Source organism: Amblyomma mixtum, chromosome 3 (assembly GCF_055824585.1).
Source record: "Amblyomma mixtum isolate Tamu chromosome 3, ASM5582458v1, whole genome shotgun sequence".
Taxonomy (NCBI): Eukaryota; Metazoa; Arthropoda; class Arachnida; order Ixodida; family Ixodidae; genus Amblyomma; species Amblyomma mixtum.
In genome coordinates this window covers 255,831,403-255,849,166 of record NC_143014.1, presented here as the reverse complement: position 1 = coordinate 255,849,166, position 17,764 = coordinate 255,831,403, and the positions used below count along the sequence as shown (strand labels likewise).

Below are 17,764 nucleotides of genomic sequence, written 5' to 3'. Positions count from 1 at the left end.
CTCCCCCTTCCGGACGCCCATGTTGATTGGGGTCATGTTAACGAGGCACGACTGTAGTTCAAAGAACTGAGGGTACCTCCCTCGTCAAGGGGGTCTGCGAGCCATGGTTGCACCTGGCAAGTAACAGACCACAAGCAATAGCAGCCAAAATATTAGTTTATTCTGGGCAACAGAACAAGACCCAAATGTAGAGCACAAATGGAGCATCAATACTGGACAAACACAAGCATGCTGCTGTCCTAACATCTGAGTTCCTGATAACGTTATTACAGGGGAAATACTGCAGCGGCTGCAGAAAATACTTCTGTAATCTCAGCTCAACGCAGTGCAGTTGATAAGGCTTCTGGCAGAGCAGCCACAAACGCAGGTTATAAAAGAGGGACTTCTGAGGCAACTCTGATGAAACAACGAGATTCCAAACGCTCCACTAAACAGTGCCACTCAACTGCGAGCTGACCGCGATACAATAAAATACTGGGCTGCGTGCATCGCAGCCACTCATGCCAGGTACCACTTGTGCACTGCTGGAGGGCCACCGCTGCAGAGCCCGGAAGGACACCGCACCACAGGCACAGTCAGAGGACACCTCCGCGGCTGGACTGGGCTGCCTCAACCTTGGTGTGCTCGGGCAGTGCTCCCATGCTGGATGTGCGCAGTGGTGTTGCACCCCGGTGCACTTGCTTATACCCAAATGGTGTGGAAGAAGTGTGTGCATCCCGCACAACCTTGTGGGCAGAGCTGTAGGTGGGCGGGAGCCCGCCACAAGACTTTCACCATGTGCAGCATGAATTTAAAATTCTCCTCTCCCTCTCCTTTAGCCATTTCTTGCTACGGACGGTCACATTCTGCAGTAAGCATTGGGCAGTTGAACTAAGTATGCATTGCTCAGATTAGTGCAGGAATGGTGGGGGGGGAGAGCTTTCTTTCAGTGTAGCCAGTTGCAAGACATTCTTATAAGCCTCACATTTCTTCTGCAGAGGCTGACGAACTCGTAGTGCAGTTGCAAAAAAGAAGCTAGATAATCGCTTCCAACTATATAACAAGCCTGTCTAAGCCATCCCAGGCAAAAAAAAATTATTGATGTAATTGGGTGTTCCAATTGTAAAAACAGTGTTAGCAGCTCAAGCTTAATTTGCTGAATTGTTTTCATCATTTCCACCACCACTGCAGTTGTGATTAAATAAAATAATTTCGCTCAACAGACAACAGTCATTGGCTTCAGGATGGGGTCCAATGAATGCGGTATAAGTACGAAGAAAATTCTTTGTGTTGTGTCACCTCTTCAGGCTTGTAGTGTTCCTATGTTTTATGTCTCATGAATGCTTGCCTGTGGCCCACTTGGAGCTGTCAATACTACTAGTGTTACTTGGAGCTTGAGATTGGTTCTAAACACACAATTAAAAATTATACAATTGGTTTGGTTTATGGGGTTTAACGTCCCAAAGCGACTAAGGCTATGAGAGACGCCGTAGTGAAGGGCTCCGGAAATTTCGACCACCTGGGGTTCTTTAACGTGCACTGACATCGCACAGTACACGGGCCTCTAGAATTTCTCCTCCAAAGAAATTCTAGCCGCCGCGGCCGGGATCGAACCCGCGTCTTTTGGGTCAGCAGCCGAGCACCATAGCCGCTGAGCCACCGCGGCGGCAATTATACAATTGGAAAATCCTCTTGGAAGCCAATGGTTTTTCTTTCACTGGGCAGAAATTCCAGTTAGAGTTCCGAATTGGTTTCATATGCACACTTGGGAATTTTTCATTTGGAAAGGCCAGTTGGAATGAATGGTTTTTCTTAGCTGGGATGTACTCACTTTACTAATTCTTACATGAGATTTATTAGTTCTGACTATTGTTGCTGCTAAATAGTAACCATTTCCTATTGTCATTGCTTATAGGGACCAGTGGCATCCGCTTAACGTAGCACTACAACCCTTTCCCTGTGATGGCATTCATTGCATATAGTTTAATGTTCTTCCCAACACAAAAAAACTGACAGAGTACTCCTCCCGTTCTTCAGTGTCGTATAGGTAGGTATTAAAAATGACCTTGGGGGATAGCGGGGCTCAGAAATAAAAGTAGTAAAATGAAATAAAATCATAAACAAAAAATGATACCAAAATAAAAATCATAAAATAAAAATAAAACAGGAAAAAAGATAAAACCAAAATAAAACAAAATAGAAATAAAGTATATAAAACAAAATAAAAAAACAGCTTTTGCTCGACAGAATAGTGACGAACCTGCGTCATTTTGTTTTTGCAAAGCGTCAAGAAGTGGCTCAAAATATTGCAGTTCCCAGGGATGCTGCAGGTATCATTTATGTGAGCATATCACTAGCAGAACTGCCCCCATGTTCATAAAGTTTTCTCCCTGCAATAACCCAGGGTCTGTGTGCCACTGGCCGAACCTTGCGGGTTGAGATTGAAGCTGAGTATTGCAGATATGGCGTAATAGATACTTTCTCATGTGTCTGTTACTATACCTATAGCAGTACCTATCGGGGATTGCTGCTTCAACTGCACCGAACTACACCAAAAGGCCAGCCCTGCTACATGCTGCTACATTACGACAAAACCTCAGTAATCTGCGTTGTGCCTGTGCCAAAAGTCAGTACTTTTAAAAACGAAAAGTGTTCTCAGGCACTGTCTGTAGTGCAGTGAACGTCTGTGTCGTGGCTTACTTGTGCACCAGGCGTAACTGCAATTTTCTCTGGATTTGTTCATCCAGTCATGAGCATGTGATCGGGCACCGTGGCAAAATGGGCCTCAAGCATACTAAGATTTTGCTGCTGTTGTCTTGATGTGTGTGTTTTGTTTTGATTTGGTATGGTGGGCTTTATTACAGAGAATCAAAAACAGAACTTCCTGGCCCGTGCCACTTAAGTATCAAGGGCTTAAACCAATTAAAAAATAAAAGAAAAGGGTAGGTCAAAAAAATTTTGCCTAGCAGGAAATAAAATAAAACAAAACAAAATTTTAAAGGCAAATGGTTGAATTGATTACAGTATTTTTTTGCTGTCCTAGCTATTGACATTTGATTTATTACATAATGCAAATGGTGAAGCTGCAACTCTAATTAGAACCAAGCACCTGAGTTAACTACTATGATTTAGTAACCAGCTTACTAGTTGACACAATTTTCCCTCCCTGGTATTACAAGAAAACAAAAGCTGCCTTTGCATGTCAAAAAACGTACACTTAAATATCATGGTCATGCATCATTGAAACAACCCGAATACTGGTACACGTGTTTAACACAAAACACACAAGGATGTGTCTTGTCTCTGGGCACTATTCTGATTCAAAAATTTAAATAACTAGCCTTTCCTTTGATCTGGATAACCTCCAGTTTTATGGTAGTTTGCACCATAAAAAAAATTTAAGATCAGTTCATTAATTTTAATTGTCTATATTTTAATTGCATTCTAATATCTACCTGCACAGGTCACACAGGCATTTCTTTCACGACTTTGAAATGAAAAACATGAGGGAAAAAGCTTGGGTGGAGCTGTGTCTGTGAGTGTATGTGTATTTTATATGCACACACCTTCTCCAAAAGCCCATTTTCTTGCTCCAAAACACACTTTTGACATCTCTAAAATGGGCTCCAAAGTAACTTGAGCCAGTCAATCACTGTGCGGCTGATGAGTGACATGGGCTTGTGAGTGTAATTGCGTACACTGTTTCAGTTTTACTTACTGAAAGGTCACTATCATTGCCTTGGCGATGAGAATAATCAGGTTAAATTCTAAAAAGCCTATAAATCTCACTGCTAAATATTATAATTTAAGCATGTCGGCCACCACTGTGTTGATATGCAGGAGAAGCCATCTTGAAAGACAAGCCCAGTCAGAAAATCTCGTTTGTCTCTAATCCATTTGATTACAAGTTTCTGAATACATCGAAAAAGATGCAGAATTAAATCTGTGGTTTTTAAATCTCAAAAGTATGCAATTTGTGAAATGAAATTCTTTTTTCTAAAGCAAAAGCTGTACTGAATGCTGCTGCTGCAGTGGCTCAGTGGTTATGGTGCTTGTCTGTTGACCTGAAAGATGCGGCGTCGATCCCGGCCACGGTGGTCGAATTTCGATGGAGGCAAAATTCTAGGGGCCTATGTACTGTGCGATGTCAGTGCATGTTAAAGAACCCCAGGTGGTCGAAATTTCTGGAGCCCTTCACTACGACGTCCCTCATAGCCCGAGTTGCTTTGGGGGTTCAAACCCCCATAAACAAACAAACAAACTATACTGAATGCTATTCAGAGGTTCAGCTTATAGCGATTAGAAAGCAATGCATGAAGATGAAAAACTGCTAAAACCTCTAATACGCATTGAATCAATCACCTTCCACATGGGAACTGGCATCATTACGGCTGTTGCTGTTTGCACCTGTGATTTCCTAAACACACATGTATACGTACTCGTGATTATCTCAGTCACTCATTCCTTTGTCAGACGTACACTAATAGTCGGCATTCAGTTTGCTGAGTGCTTGGTGATTCAAGAATATGGCAAACCTTTAGGCACTGTAAGGGCCATGGTAAGACTAGAGCACATGTGGTGTTGTTGCAGTGTAGCAGTGGCAGAACGATTGCCGGCAGCAATTCACTTGGCTATAATGAAAAGGTCGATAACTAAATTGAAAGCATCAAAATGATCAATGGAAAGGAAAATTGTTAGGTTTAAGGGGCAGTAAGCAAGCACAGTGGGTCAGGGAACAAATGCGAGTTGACGATAGCCTAGCTGAAATCAAGAAGAGGAAATGGACATGGGCAGGGCATGTAATGCAAGGAGTAGATAACCAATGATTCCTTAGGGTAATGGAGTGGATTCCAGGAGAAGGCAAACATACTGGGACAAAAAGAGAGCCCGGTAGGCAGATGAAATTTGGAAGTATTCAGAAATAAGATGGCCGCAGCTGGCTCAAAGCAGGGTTACTTTGAGCTTAGCTGGGTAGGCCCTTCTCATCCAATGGATGTAGTTAGGCTTCTGCTGATTATTATTTGTTCTGCATTCCACATATATCAGTGCAGCTGAGCCCACATTAAATTAACTGTGTTTTGTTCCTCCTAAACAGGCACTATATAGCTCTCACTTAAAGTATTATTGCAACCCTAAATTTGAAGGAGCACACTTTTCATTTTGCAACACAGATGAATTTACAAAAGAGGTATCAGAAGCATATCACATAGCCAAGCGTAAAGGTGCATGCTTCAGTTGGGCAGCCATCTCGTTGCATGATACAGAGCACATATACTTGAGTACAATTCCAGGTGCGGGCATGTACTACCACAAAACTACCTGTCTGGGTCATGTTTTCCAATTACAAAGTGAGCATCTCTCTTCCACCTTTTCTTGTGCTGTTTCCACCAGAACATTCACTCTGGCTGCTTTCTGGTGTCATATGTTTGTCTGTTACGAATGTTTAAGGTACCCCTCGTCAATAGTATGTTAATGGGGGCAAAACAAAGTAAACGTTTTGCTACGACAACATGCTCTGCATTTCGGAGTGTAAAACGAGGCATTTCCCTGTGATCTGGCATCTTTTATTTGGCGGTGAGCAAATGTTTTGTACAGGTATGAAGCTTTAGAGCGAGTGTGGTCCATGGAACCTGGCCAGCACAAAATGTGTGTGTGGGTGTGAGAAAAACATTTAACGAACGGAATAAACCGTGGTTAGTTGGGTGGGCCTTCATTCCAGGAGCTCACTGGCTTTTGCCAGCTGCTTTTGTGTTGTCTTCTCCGATTTGTAATGATCGAGTCTGCATGATGAATGATTCTTTATCTTTTTCATCCGAATTCAACCCTAGTGTCAAATGCTTCAGAAAATATATCTCGGTTATCCCTTAGGTTTTTGCTGCTGCATCCTGCTAGTGCTCTGAGCAACCTTGGAATGCATTGCATTCCCTTATATATGTTTGGAATGCTTGGTGTATGGGTCGCTTTTGCGGCGTCCGCGTCTGCGAAAGGAAAGCCTGAACGCTGAAGACAAGTGCTGCTCGGACGAGTTGAGCGCGTGCTGTGGGCTGATTCGGTTTTGGAAGTTGCGGCAAGATGGTTGCCGTCGAGATGTGAAGGAGTGGGCGACGTTCCGGTTGCTTCGCGACGACACTGCATCCCTGGCCGAGCTTCTGAGGGTTCGAAGCGTCGCCACCGACTCATTGGAGCAAATTTTCTTCGAAGTGCTAAGCATCGCAGAAGTGACACACGTCACCGAGCCGTGCCGCTAGACCACCACCAAACGGTGCACGTTCCATTGGCACTAGGCTTTCCCCGTAATGTGACTTGCGTCTTTTAATTCTTCTTGTTCTCTCTGCCGCGTCCTAAAGTGTTTTGTTCATTATTCGTCACGTCACAGTCAATAGGCTCTTTTCCCTCCACATGCTGGGACGGCTGAAAAAAATAATGCATGATGGAAAGTAGGGACCATGAAAGGTGCCTCTTTGTGTGGCGCTTGTATTTAGAGCTCCTCGCGCTTCGGAGAAGCGCAGAAAAAAATAAGCACCCCCGAGCGATTCGAACCACCGCCGACACAAGAGTCGGTTCCTTACGGAATCGACGTCATTTTTTGAATTTCCCGCTCTTCGTCATTGGCTGAAGCGACGTTACGCCCTAGCTAGGTCTCAGCCAATAGAAAGATTCAGCATAGCGCGATCTATGCGCCTCCAGTGCGCAGGCGCTGATCGGTCCCGACACGACAGGCTTGCGCGGAGTTTTGGTTTGGGTTGGTCTGTTTGCATAGCGAGGGGAGGCAGCGCGAAAAGACGAGGACGAACACGAAAGGCACCAGTCTGTCCGCCTTTCGTATTCACGCTCGTGCACTACAGCACGCTTAAAAATTCGCAGGTACTCGTAATCGTCCTGCGAGTTTTTTTTTAACCTCTCGTAAAAAAACACGCACCTGACCTTCAGAGCCGCTACTGAGCCGGCGTTCCCGGGTTCGAGCCCGGCCGCGGCGGCTGCGTTTCGATGGAGGCGAAACTCAAAACGGCGCTCGTGTGCCGTGCGATGTCAGTGCACGCGAAATACCGACTTTTTCGTCAGTCTAGAGAAAATTTCCTTGGCCTAACCGCCCGCTTGTTAGGGCTCAAAATGTGCATGAAGGTGGCATTTGGCGGTTAATTTTGTTTTATATTACGTCTGGGTGGCATACCTACCTGATTTAGCCAAAATTGATCGGAAATCTTCATCGTCTGTGGCGAAGGCGTACCAAAACGGCGAGCTTTCGCAGTAATGATGCCGGAAGCGCAATCATGAGCACTCTAGACGAACGAGCACTCTACCATGCAGGGAGGCTGTGGAGAAACTCATGGGAGAAGCACACGGTGTGGGGAAGGGTGCAGTGAAGCAGCGTTCTGCACCAAACTTTGATAATATCAAATATAGCTGAGAAAGCACTTTCAAACCAACCGCGCAGCCGCTTTCACTCATTCCTCCGCCAGGCCCAGATGGCGCTACGGGTAAGAGTGCCGTGGAAGCTTGCGGTTTCAGTCTGCCGTCACTGCGAACGATGGAGATTGAATCAGGGAAGTACTCCACCCAAATGATATGAAAAACAAAAATGGCTGCTAAATGCCATTTTTGTGCGAAATAGGAGCCCGAGCAAGCAAGCGGTAAGGCCGAGAGTTTTTTCGATTTTCTCTGATCGACGCAACAGCCAGTAATCCAGAGCCCTTTACTACGGCACCTCTTAATCTTTTTTCTTATCACTCCTACCTTCCTCTCTTCCCTTATGGCATGGTTCAGGTGTCCACCGAGATGTGAGACAATTACTTGTCATTTCCTTTTACTCAAAACCAATTTTTCCCATTTCAGGGCCGGTGTTCAGCATGTTCACTTCAGCTCGTTGCGATTGGCAGGCGCCGCCAGATATCACAAAATCGTTAAACCGCTTCGTGATACAGTAAACACCTTTCAAAGGGAACGATGCTAAACACTGGCAGTATGAATGCATCTGACCGCATGCTTTTGTTGGTGATATGTGGATGGACGGTCGGCGAACTTATATGAAATTTCGACTTCATTCCCCAAAAAATCCGTTGAAACTCTTTTTTCTGCGTAATTAACCATCCTCAAAATTGAGGTGAGCTTTTATTTTAAAAAAAGTGGGTTTAAATGTGAGTATACACCTTTCCAAAAAAAGGGCTCTCTGGGTGCTGCCATATTGTTCCCTGGACTGCAGTGGGCATCTCGCTATATCTCGCGCTAGCATGGTGGAAGCGGCGAAACTTCTCCTCTCTGAACTGCTGGAAACCGGTTCCGCCGCCGCTTCCACCGTGCTAGCGCGAGGTGCCCACTGCAGTCCAGGGAACAATATGGCAGCGCCCAGGGAGCCCTTTTTGGAAAGGTCTTGTAGACCTTTCCAAAAAGGTTGTGATGACATCACAAGGTCACACGACCTAGGTGGCAGGTGAATGATAAACAATGCAAAACAATGGCCACATAGTGCTAGTGCACCTAATTCAGATTTTGCCTGACTAAATTCTTAGCTCCAAATAATTTATGGTTTATCCTGCTTTGTATACATCTGATTTGGGCTGATGAGCAGAAGGGGCAGCCTTGAAGTGGATGCACTCCCTGAATGTACCTGAGCTTCTAGTGCCAGTTGTGGTAATAGCGGTAACACTGGTATCAAAGTTCTTCAGCAAATGCAGGGTTCATATTCTTCCTTTTTGCGGCACCATACCAACTGATATTGTACTGAGTGGCCTACCTGGCTTTTCACAGCCTTTTCTTGTGCCCAGAAAAAATCTTTAACAAGAAAAACCACAAAAAAAAGGGATGGAGATATTCTACTCAGAGATAATATATTTCCCTCTTTTTGTTTTTGTTTCAGGTTGCAAGTCTGCCTTCTCACATTTCAAATGAAGTGCAAGTCTTCATTGCATCAACCTGTTCATTGCTTAAATATGAGGCACTGTTACTTATCTGCATCCACTCTAGTGCAGTGGTGTTCATGCTTTACCCTCTTTGCATCAAACTGCACCTGTCCTCTTGACTTCTAATACTTCACAGTATCCACATTTCCCAATCTCTCATTCACAGGTTTATAAAAAAGAACAGAACAAATTTGGTCTTGCCAGTTGCATGCATCAAAGTTAATTTGGTATGAGTAATTTATTCCCCATTTTTGCATAAAATCAAAAACATGCAAGTAATGAAGAAATGAGTTTATTCTGATTTGGTCAATTGGTTTCTTTAGAATATATCAAAGAGTCATAAGCAGATGGCTTCATTTCTACAGGATAATCCACAATATCTACAATGTCATGCTACAGTCTAAAAACAAAACTGCTTAATGAACCCATGCAGAACACCAAAAAATGCTTCCATTGAACAAGGTGAACATATGTCTACATGCACAACCTGCCTGTGAACGTGCAGGTAAACTTCACTTTATTTCAGATTAATGTAACTATCTCTGCCTTCTTTAAATTATTTTTTTATTTTGTGACCACAGTGGTGGCCTAGTGGTTTTTAGCACCCGCCCCATACGCGGGAGATGCAATGTTCAATCCCAGTGCCAGTGGCCTGGTGCTGCGCTTCTCTGAGGTGAAATGCTTGAAAGTAAGGTCTCTGAACCCACCTTGTGTAGACGCAAAACACCTTGTGCCATGGCACTCTTTGGCCACAGATGCACTTCTGCCATTAGGCCTGGTTCTAACTTATGGAGTGATACCAGGGTGGTGCCAGCCGGCCTCACACAATAGCTTAATTTTGTGTTAACGTGGAGTCAACAACAGCTTGATCTGTGCAGGGATTGCAAGTTTTAATTGTCTTTAGGTGAATCAGAATGAATCTGTCCACACAGTGCCTTGTGGTGCCCCTGAAGTGTTGCCACAATTCATCAACTGGTTCAGTTTCAGGCAAGCTCAATGTGACCGATTGACTACCCTGAAAATTCGGAATACAAGTGTCAACTGCCCTCCCATAGTCCTCAACTCCTTAAATGGGAGGAAAATTTCCAGATTTTACTATAAGGCACTTCTGGATTGTGCGAAAAAAATTTCCACCCTCTCAGATGATTAACTACGTAATTGATGTCACATCCTCACATGTTCTCACTGTGACTCAACTTCAGGGTTGCAATTATACTTTTTTTGCTCATTTCTCTACAAGAACTGTTATGTAAGCAATTCAGTTTAATGTATGCTACTCCCACTTATTGTCACTGCTCGATTACAACTTAGAAATCATAGTCTTTAAAATAGCTAATCTTGTGACTGTGTGCCAAAGTATTAGTGTGGGGATGTATGTGGAGTGCAGCTGACAGCTATGCACTGCACGAGTGTTTCAAAGTCTGGCCATGAGCGAGTGCACCTAGAGCAGTTGAGTCAAAATTTGCAATGTACCATGAAGCTTGATGTGATGCATTTGTTTTTGTTGTGCATAAAATTTGGTCTTTACTGCGAAGATGATTACGTGATGAGATTTTTTGAAATGAGCCTGCTTTCTTGGACTTCCTTTCTTTTTATTGTTTCCACCACCATTCCCACAAATGTCTTTCTTGTTGATTTTTTGTGAATGTCCTGCATTCATTTGCTGCCATAGTTGGACAAGCTGGCATTAAGTGCATTCTCTTAAAAACAGCACAAAAAAAGCAGAGCATGGAAGCGAAGGTAACTCAACACATGCAGGCACTGACTTGCAGCAACTTTAGTGCAGAAAAACCAAATAGGCGCTTTCTCATACTTAGTAGCACTGTGCTAAGTATCGTCACAAGCCTAGCCTTAGAGGAACATTCATTTTGTTTCTCAACAGAGATCACTTTACTAAAGGGCATCAGAAGCATATCACAGGGCCAAGCATAAAGATGCCTGCATCAGTTGGGCATTCATCTAACAGCATGATAAGGAGTGCATATTTTTGAGTGCTGGATTACTGTGATTGGTTGTGTGTCAGCGCCTGTGTTGTCTCACCTTCTCTTCCATCTATCATCTTTTGTCACGCTGTTTTCGAAAAGAACATTCGCTTTGGCCGCACTTGGGTGTCATGCTTGTGTTTGTTAGGATTGTTTAAGCTGCCCCGCCTCCTCACTAGCCTGTTAAGGGGGTAAAACAATGCAAATGATTTTGTAGCTGCTGCGTACGCTCTCTATTTAGGAGTAGAAAATATTACTTACTTCCTTCTTTGCTCTCTTCATTAATGAATTTTAATGTTTATTTCAACAGTGAGCCCAATCTTGCCTGTCATGTGTACATATTTTATGTGGTGATGAGCAGTCTTTGTTTTGTACATGCAGGCAGTTTCCGAGTGGGTGGCTCATAGAACCTGGCTAGCACAACACAAGTGTCTGTTCATGAATTCTTCAGCGAGCATTTGGGCATTGTACTTTATATTTTTCATTCAGATTTGATCGTCCCTGGCACTAGAATGCTTCAGTGAACATTTAGGTTATTCCTTCAGTTTTTGCTGCTGCATTCTGCTAGTGCTCTGAGCAACATTTGCTTGTTGAATTTCCTGGTATTTTTTTTGTGAGAGATGTCTGAAAAAAAATTCATGATAACGGATTAACTGATGTCCTGACTGAATCTGATATATTATGAATATAGTGAGCATGAAAGCTTCCTCTTTGTGTAATGCTAATCTGTGTGCTTGGCTGTTTTTTCCAACACCCTTATTGTCTTTTTGTACCATTCTTGCGTTTGTCATGTATGCACAATGTTCAAAGTACTTCTTCCCAGTAATGAGTGCAGGTGAGATAAAGAAAGTGAATACTTTGCCACTGTATTGGGAAACAGAACTGTTTTTTTCTTTCTCTTTCACGGTGTATCTCAATTCTTAGCTCAAAGTAATATATGGTTTATCCTGCTTTGCATGTATTTGGTATGTGCTCATCAGTTGAAGGAGCATTCTTGAATTGGATGTAGCCCCTGTCAGCTGGCATCTCAGTACCCATGCTTCTAATGCCAGTATTAGTAATGATGGTAACACTGCATGGTGTCAAAATTCTTCGGCAAACGCAGGTTTCATACCTTCCCTTTTTTCTGCACCATTCCAACTGGTGTCATACTGAGTGGCCAAGGCTTATTACTGTGTGTCAAGGGAAAATGTTTAAGCAAAAAGAGAGCACAAAAAAAGATGGAAATATTCTGCTAGAGATAATATATTTCCCTCTTTTCATTTGTTTCAGGTTGCAAGTCTGCCTTCGCACATTTCAAATGAAGTGCAAGTCTTCACTGCATCAACCTGTTCATTGCTTAAATCTGAGGCACTGTTACATGCCACTTCTCTCTCCCTTCCTTTACCGAGAGTGACACTGTCACCGTCATACGTTTTCTTATAACTAATTTTCGTCACTTGAAGGCCTTGCAGTTTACCATCGAGACTGTGTTTGGCGTCCACATTTCATGTTCATATAGATGCTTCTCCAACAGCACCTCTGTGATGGTTTTCTATTTTCTTGAAGTAATATGAGAAATGATGTTTATGATTAAGTTAAGAATACTCAGCATTGAAATGCATGCAATCGAACGATGCTGTGCAGAAGAAAATTAGGTGTTTTCAAGTATGTGTACAGCATTAGTGCAATGAATCAGTTAGATAATAATTATAGTAATGTTGAACACAATGAGAGTCGCATATGCATTTATTATTTCTGGCTTGCAACACAAATGGGAGGACAAGACGGGGATGCTGTAGGCTTCTTAAGCGTGTGATGTACATGATGTTGATTTGATGCGGTCATTCTACTGATGATTCTTCTCATGCTTGATGGCTTGTATGTTGATGTCGTGGTTTTATGTGATGCACTAAGCAAAGAGTAGCGAGCAAGGTTGGTTAGACCATGCAAACAATGTCCATTCCTTATGGCACTGAAACCGCAAGAAACGTTATGCATTTTCTTGCTTCTGAAAACTTGATGTCATTTATCAACCAAAGCATTTAAAAGGAGTACTGCTCTGGCTTTGCAGACATTATTTGCTTCAGCCAAAAATTATAAATGCTACTCTGCACTTAAGTAGGAGACATATGTGTTCCGTTAGATGTTTTGGACAAATGCTGCAAGGTAAAGCCAGCCTGCGAAGGTACTGGTTGATGCTCATGTACTCTTACAAAGTGGTTCATCTCCTTTGCTAGCAACTAAATGAAAGGAGAATTAGGAGGCTCTTGTCTAACCTTATTCGACTGAAGCACATAGAACTGCATTTACAGATAGTGTGACATTTACCATATCTGTTATGAAGGACAGAGAACATGTGCCTAATGCAGCACTGTATAAAGCATGGAGCAGTTGTAATTCATTTGACGGCTTCCATATCAGTCAATCTTAACATCATAAATTTCTCTGTGTACTTTTCTCATTGCTTGTGGCTTCCAGCTGCATGAACTGGTTATAAGATGGTGTTTATCATATATCGCATGCGATTGTACATTGTTTTTAATGGTGTGATGTAATCTTATTTGATTTAAGAATGTTGTATATTGGGCTATGAAATGCAGATGAAACAGCTGCCAAGACTGTCACTACCATAAAATCTGAGATCTGTGAAGTGCTGATAAAATAAGCTAACATTCATACTGGAAAACTATGACACAGTTGTACACTGTTCAGGCTTCCTAATAAGTGCATGCCAGCTTTGAAGCAGAAATTTTTTAACGCATTCACTGTTCATTAAATCTTGAGAGGTGAGCTGGTGCCAGCCAATGCATTGATGCATATTGCTCACATTTTAAGATATATATGCTTTGTTTCATTGTGCAGGATCGGTGGCAGCTCATAGCAGCTGCAGCTTATATCAAGAAATGCAAGCAGGAGAGCAGCATTTCCTATGCCCCGAGTGTATGAATGTCATCCCTGGTCAGGCCCGCTTCAGGGACCACCTGACAACACACATCAGGGAACATCCATTTCAATGCCACCATTGCCACAAAGGGTTTGCAAAGAACTCCGACCTGACGGTGCACCTCCGCACCCATACAGGAGAAAAGCCGTACGAATGCAATCACTGCTCAAAGAGTTTCGCGACAAAGTCTAACCTAAACAAACATCTTCGCATACATACGGGGGAGAAGCCGTATGAGTGCAGTCACTGCAGCAAAAGCTTTGCTCATGTGTCAACCCTGAGAGCACACATTCGCTCTCACACAGGCGAGAGGCCATATCAGTGCTACCTATGTCCCATGACATTTGCCACGCAGTCATCCCTAAAATGTCATCTGCGATCCCACAAGAATGCAATTTGTACACAGGCTGCACCTTAAGGGGGGACACTGGTCTTCGAGACCAAAAAATGACTAAAAAATCAATTTTCAGAAAATGAAATTTATGGAATCTGCAGCAATTATTTTCTAACTGTACCAATTTTTTCGTTCAAGAAATTGGAATTTTGACCATAATATTAAATTTAGATCATCGTGTGGGCTGAATTTTTGCAGGAGCAGACAATTTAGGGACATGAAAATTTTGGACCTCTGGCTGTCTTAGTATGTCGATATGTCAACATCTAGGACAGATAGAGATGTCATATTGTTAACTTAGGGAAACTGAAGGCACAGTGTGTGCAATAATCGAAGCAGACCAGGACGCATTTTTCTTTAACTGCGAAGTTTCCTAGAAAGCTGTATAGCTTTCCTTTGTAGCCGTATGGCTGCGCTCGGGTGGATGTCAATGAGTAATTACTCCCTTATTAGAGATATTGGGTGTTCAGTGGTGTAGTCAGCAGCCAGTTTGGGTACCAGGACTGTGTTTTCAGCATCCTTTGTCATAAATTATATTCTCTTTATGTATTGGTGGTGCATTGGCAAAAAAAGTGTAAGCTGTGATAAAATTTTAGGGTAGACGAGTGAGAACATAGAGTGAAAAGTGAACAATGTTGCGAAGGAAGAGCAGTGACCATTAACAGATGTTTGTATAACAACATTTTATTTTTGGTTATTGTATTTGTTTGATGTAGAGCTATCTTTTTTGTCTGTTTAAAATGGCAGTAATATTTGTGGAACATGAATTGGCAAATCTTGTACATAGTATGTGGTATGTATTGAAATGTTGATTTCTTATATATGCTCTTTGCCTTTTTCTAAATAAACATCAAAAAGATAACTTTACTTCTTTTCTGTTGCATGTCCAATAATTAATCTAAAAAGTGTGTTGGTATAGTTAGTTTCCAGTTTAAATTACCTTTGGAACTGTGAGCAGTTGAATTTTTTCTTTTGCACTGTCCCACTTTCATGCTTGATGGTGTTTTAATAACTGCAGCATGTGAAAGCTATTTTTGTTTAAGGAGTGTTCATTTGCTAAAGTGTTGCAAAAAGGTGTAATATTTTGGCATCTTTCACTGCCTTTGCTGCCATTTCAGGTGCTATGCTTGTTTCTCACCTATGCTGCATGTTGCGGCATATCTTGTTTCATACTTGAAATAATCTAGGTTTCGTGGAGTGTTGTACGCACGCCACATGCAACATACCACATGTTGTAAATGTATGTCTATGAGCTGATGAGCAAAAGAGGCAGTCTGAGTAAATCGAGGCTCTGTCATCATCCCATTTCCAGTAGTAGTATAGTCGCAGTAGTACTGTCATCCAACATCAAAATTCTTCAGTAACATTCAATTACGCCCACATGTTTTGTGGCTGCATTCTACAATTGTACAGAACAGCATAGGCTTTTCATGTTTATGTCTGTGTTTGTGCAGTAAGAGTCTAATGATAACCATGAGAAAGGGTAGAAAAAAGTAAAGCTTAGAGGGGATGTATTTCTTTTTTTATTTTCATGTTCCAAGCCTGTCTTCCAACGCTTAATTACCAGTGTCCACTACACCGGTCTGTGCATTACTTGTGATGAAGACATTTTTACTTGCATCCTCTCCTCCTCACTGCAATACACTCTATAGTAAGCGTGTTGCAAGGAATTTGTCACTTTTGTTTTGCATTTCACATTATACACCATTTTCCCTCCTGAATTAATACAAATTGTTTCTTTATTCGTGTATTCTTGTATTCTTGTATTTGTTTTTTTGTGTCCACTCCTGCTTGGAGTCAGGCGACTCTGCAGTAAAATAAATAAACTTAGATCATGTGTTTTTATTTGCCATTCATAATTAGAGAAATTACTGTGCTATTTTATGCACTGTACTCTGATTACAGCTTTGAAACTGCAGCTTAGAGTATTGCTGGGGCACAATCTTGCAGATTTTCATGATCTTTATTTTATCACTTTAAGTATAGCAGAGATTACTTTGTGCCCTCTTTTTTTATCTGCAACATGTCATGACTGACTTATCTTTGTAAAGAATAATTTGCATGGCAAAAAAGTTTTGTTTATTGCAGTGTGCTTTACAAAATGTGTTTCCATACTAACTGTAATGCCTCACAGATCAACGATTGCATGAGTGGTTCAATACAAAGACTTGTTGCTGGATAAGAACCACCAGTTCATGTTAAAGAGAGCGACGGAAATGAGGATTTGTTATTGCAAGTGGGGGAGGAGAACAAAATGAAGATGTAGCCTCATTTGAAAACTACATGTCACAATTACAATATGGCACTTGGAGGTCGAAGGTGTCACTTTTTTATTTAAGGCTGTTTTAGCTGTACACAGTGCACACAGGAAAAAGTAAAATCCAAAGTTGTCCTCAACATGTAACCAGTACTCATTGCATATATGGAGCTACCAGGAGTGGAAGGCATTCCATTTATTTATATGTTCACATACCTAACAGGCTCCAACTGGAGTATTATGTGAGGGGGTTACTTCAGAAACTGGGGCGTGAACAGATGCAAGTAGAACACGGTTATTTGAATATCGTTATACAATAGTAAACAGCCAACCAGGAAACAGAACGAAATTCGAAAACACTTCAGAACAAAATGCTGCTTAATTTTTCTTTGAAGATAACATGCTCTGAGATGCGACCATTGTTGTCAGGAAAGCTATTCCAATGAATTATTGCCGTGCATTTCTCTTTTTTGCATTCCATTTCCCAATTTCTTGTTGTTTTACTCAACATGAAGTATGTTTTACATGTCAACAATCGACAGCTAACATTTAGTTACCACATTTGTGAAAGCAGTACCATATTTACAAGGTGCGCTACTTGTCTTTGTTATTGTTTACACTTTTTCTTTTTTTGTATGCACTGTATTGACATGGCTTGGAATACTGCATCATTAGTGTACATCAGCGCCAACTGGGAATCAAAACCTATTTCTTCTCAGATGCACATTAGCTTTGTGCGTATTTGAATGAAGTGCACCCTCAGTCCACTCCAAGCTTGCATTGTTTGTAGCTCAGTCATTGTGAGCACTAGCCTCATGAAAGCACGCACCTTTTCTGATGACAATTCATGCGTGATGAGGATAAATGCGATGCAGTGGCTTATAATATTTGTGGCTTTATACTCAGCTAGCATTATTGAGTTTTCTTTTTATGATGAGTGCTTTGCTTGCTGTGTTCTGATCAGAAATGCATGCTGCCATAGAAGCAGAACATCTTTTATTAGAAGACTCAGTTGACCTAAAGATACAGTCTACTGACTTTTGGTAACCATATTTTCTTGTGGCAAACGAAAGCTGATTGCCCAAATAAATGTATACCCAGTCATGCTACTAAGAAACAGGACATGACAGCTTAATATAAATTTTTTCAACATGCAGATGTTGCTTATACTCCACTTAGAGTGTCCTAACCCTCTCGACTTAGCATCCTTTCCAGGACCTGCATCCACATCATGGGGAAGCCACTGTTTCCAGTACCAACCAGGATGAACAGAGATGGTTTTCTGACCAGACCTGCAGGATAGCTGTGGCTAATGGAGCCCTGGATGAG

General features: G+C 42.0%; 1 long non-coding RNA gene across 1 annotated transcript; it reads left to right on the top strand.

The window, feature by feature from the left end:
* The first annotated feature begins 7,553 nt into the window (after positions 1-7,553).
* Positions 7,554-17,764, top strand: LOC149354453 (uncharacterized). The gene is made up of 3 exons (XR_016291320.1): positions 7,554-7,610; positions 7,813-8,080; positions 8,834-17,764. It is a non-coding gene; the product is annotated as an uncharacterized LOC149354453 (long non-coding RNA).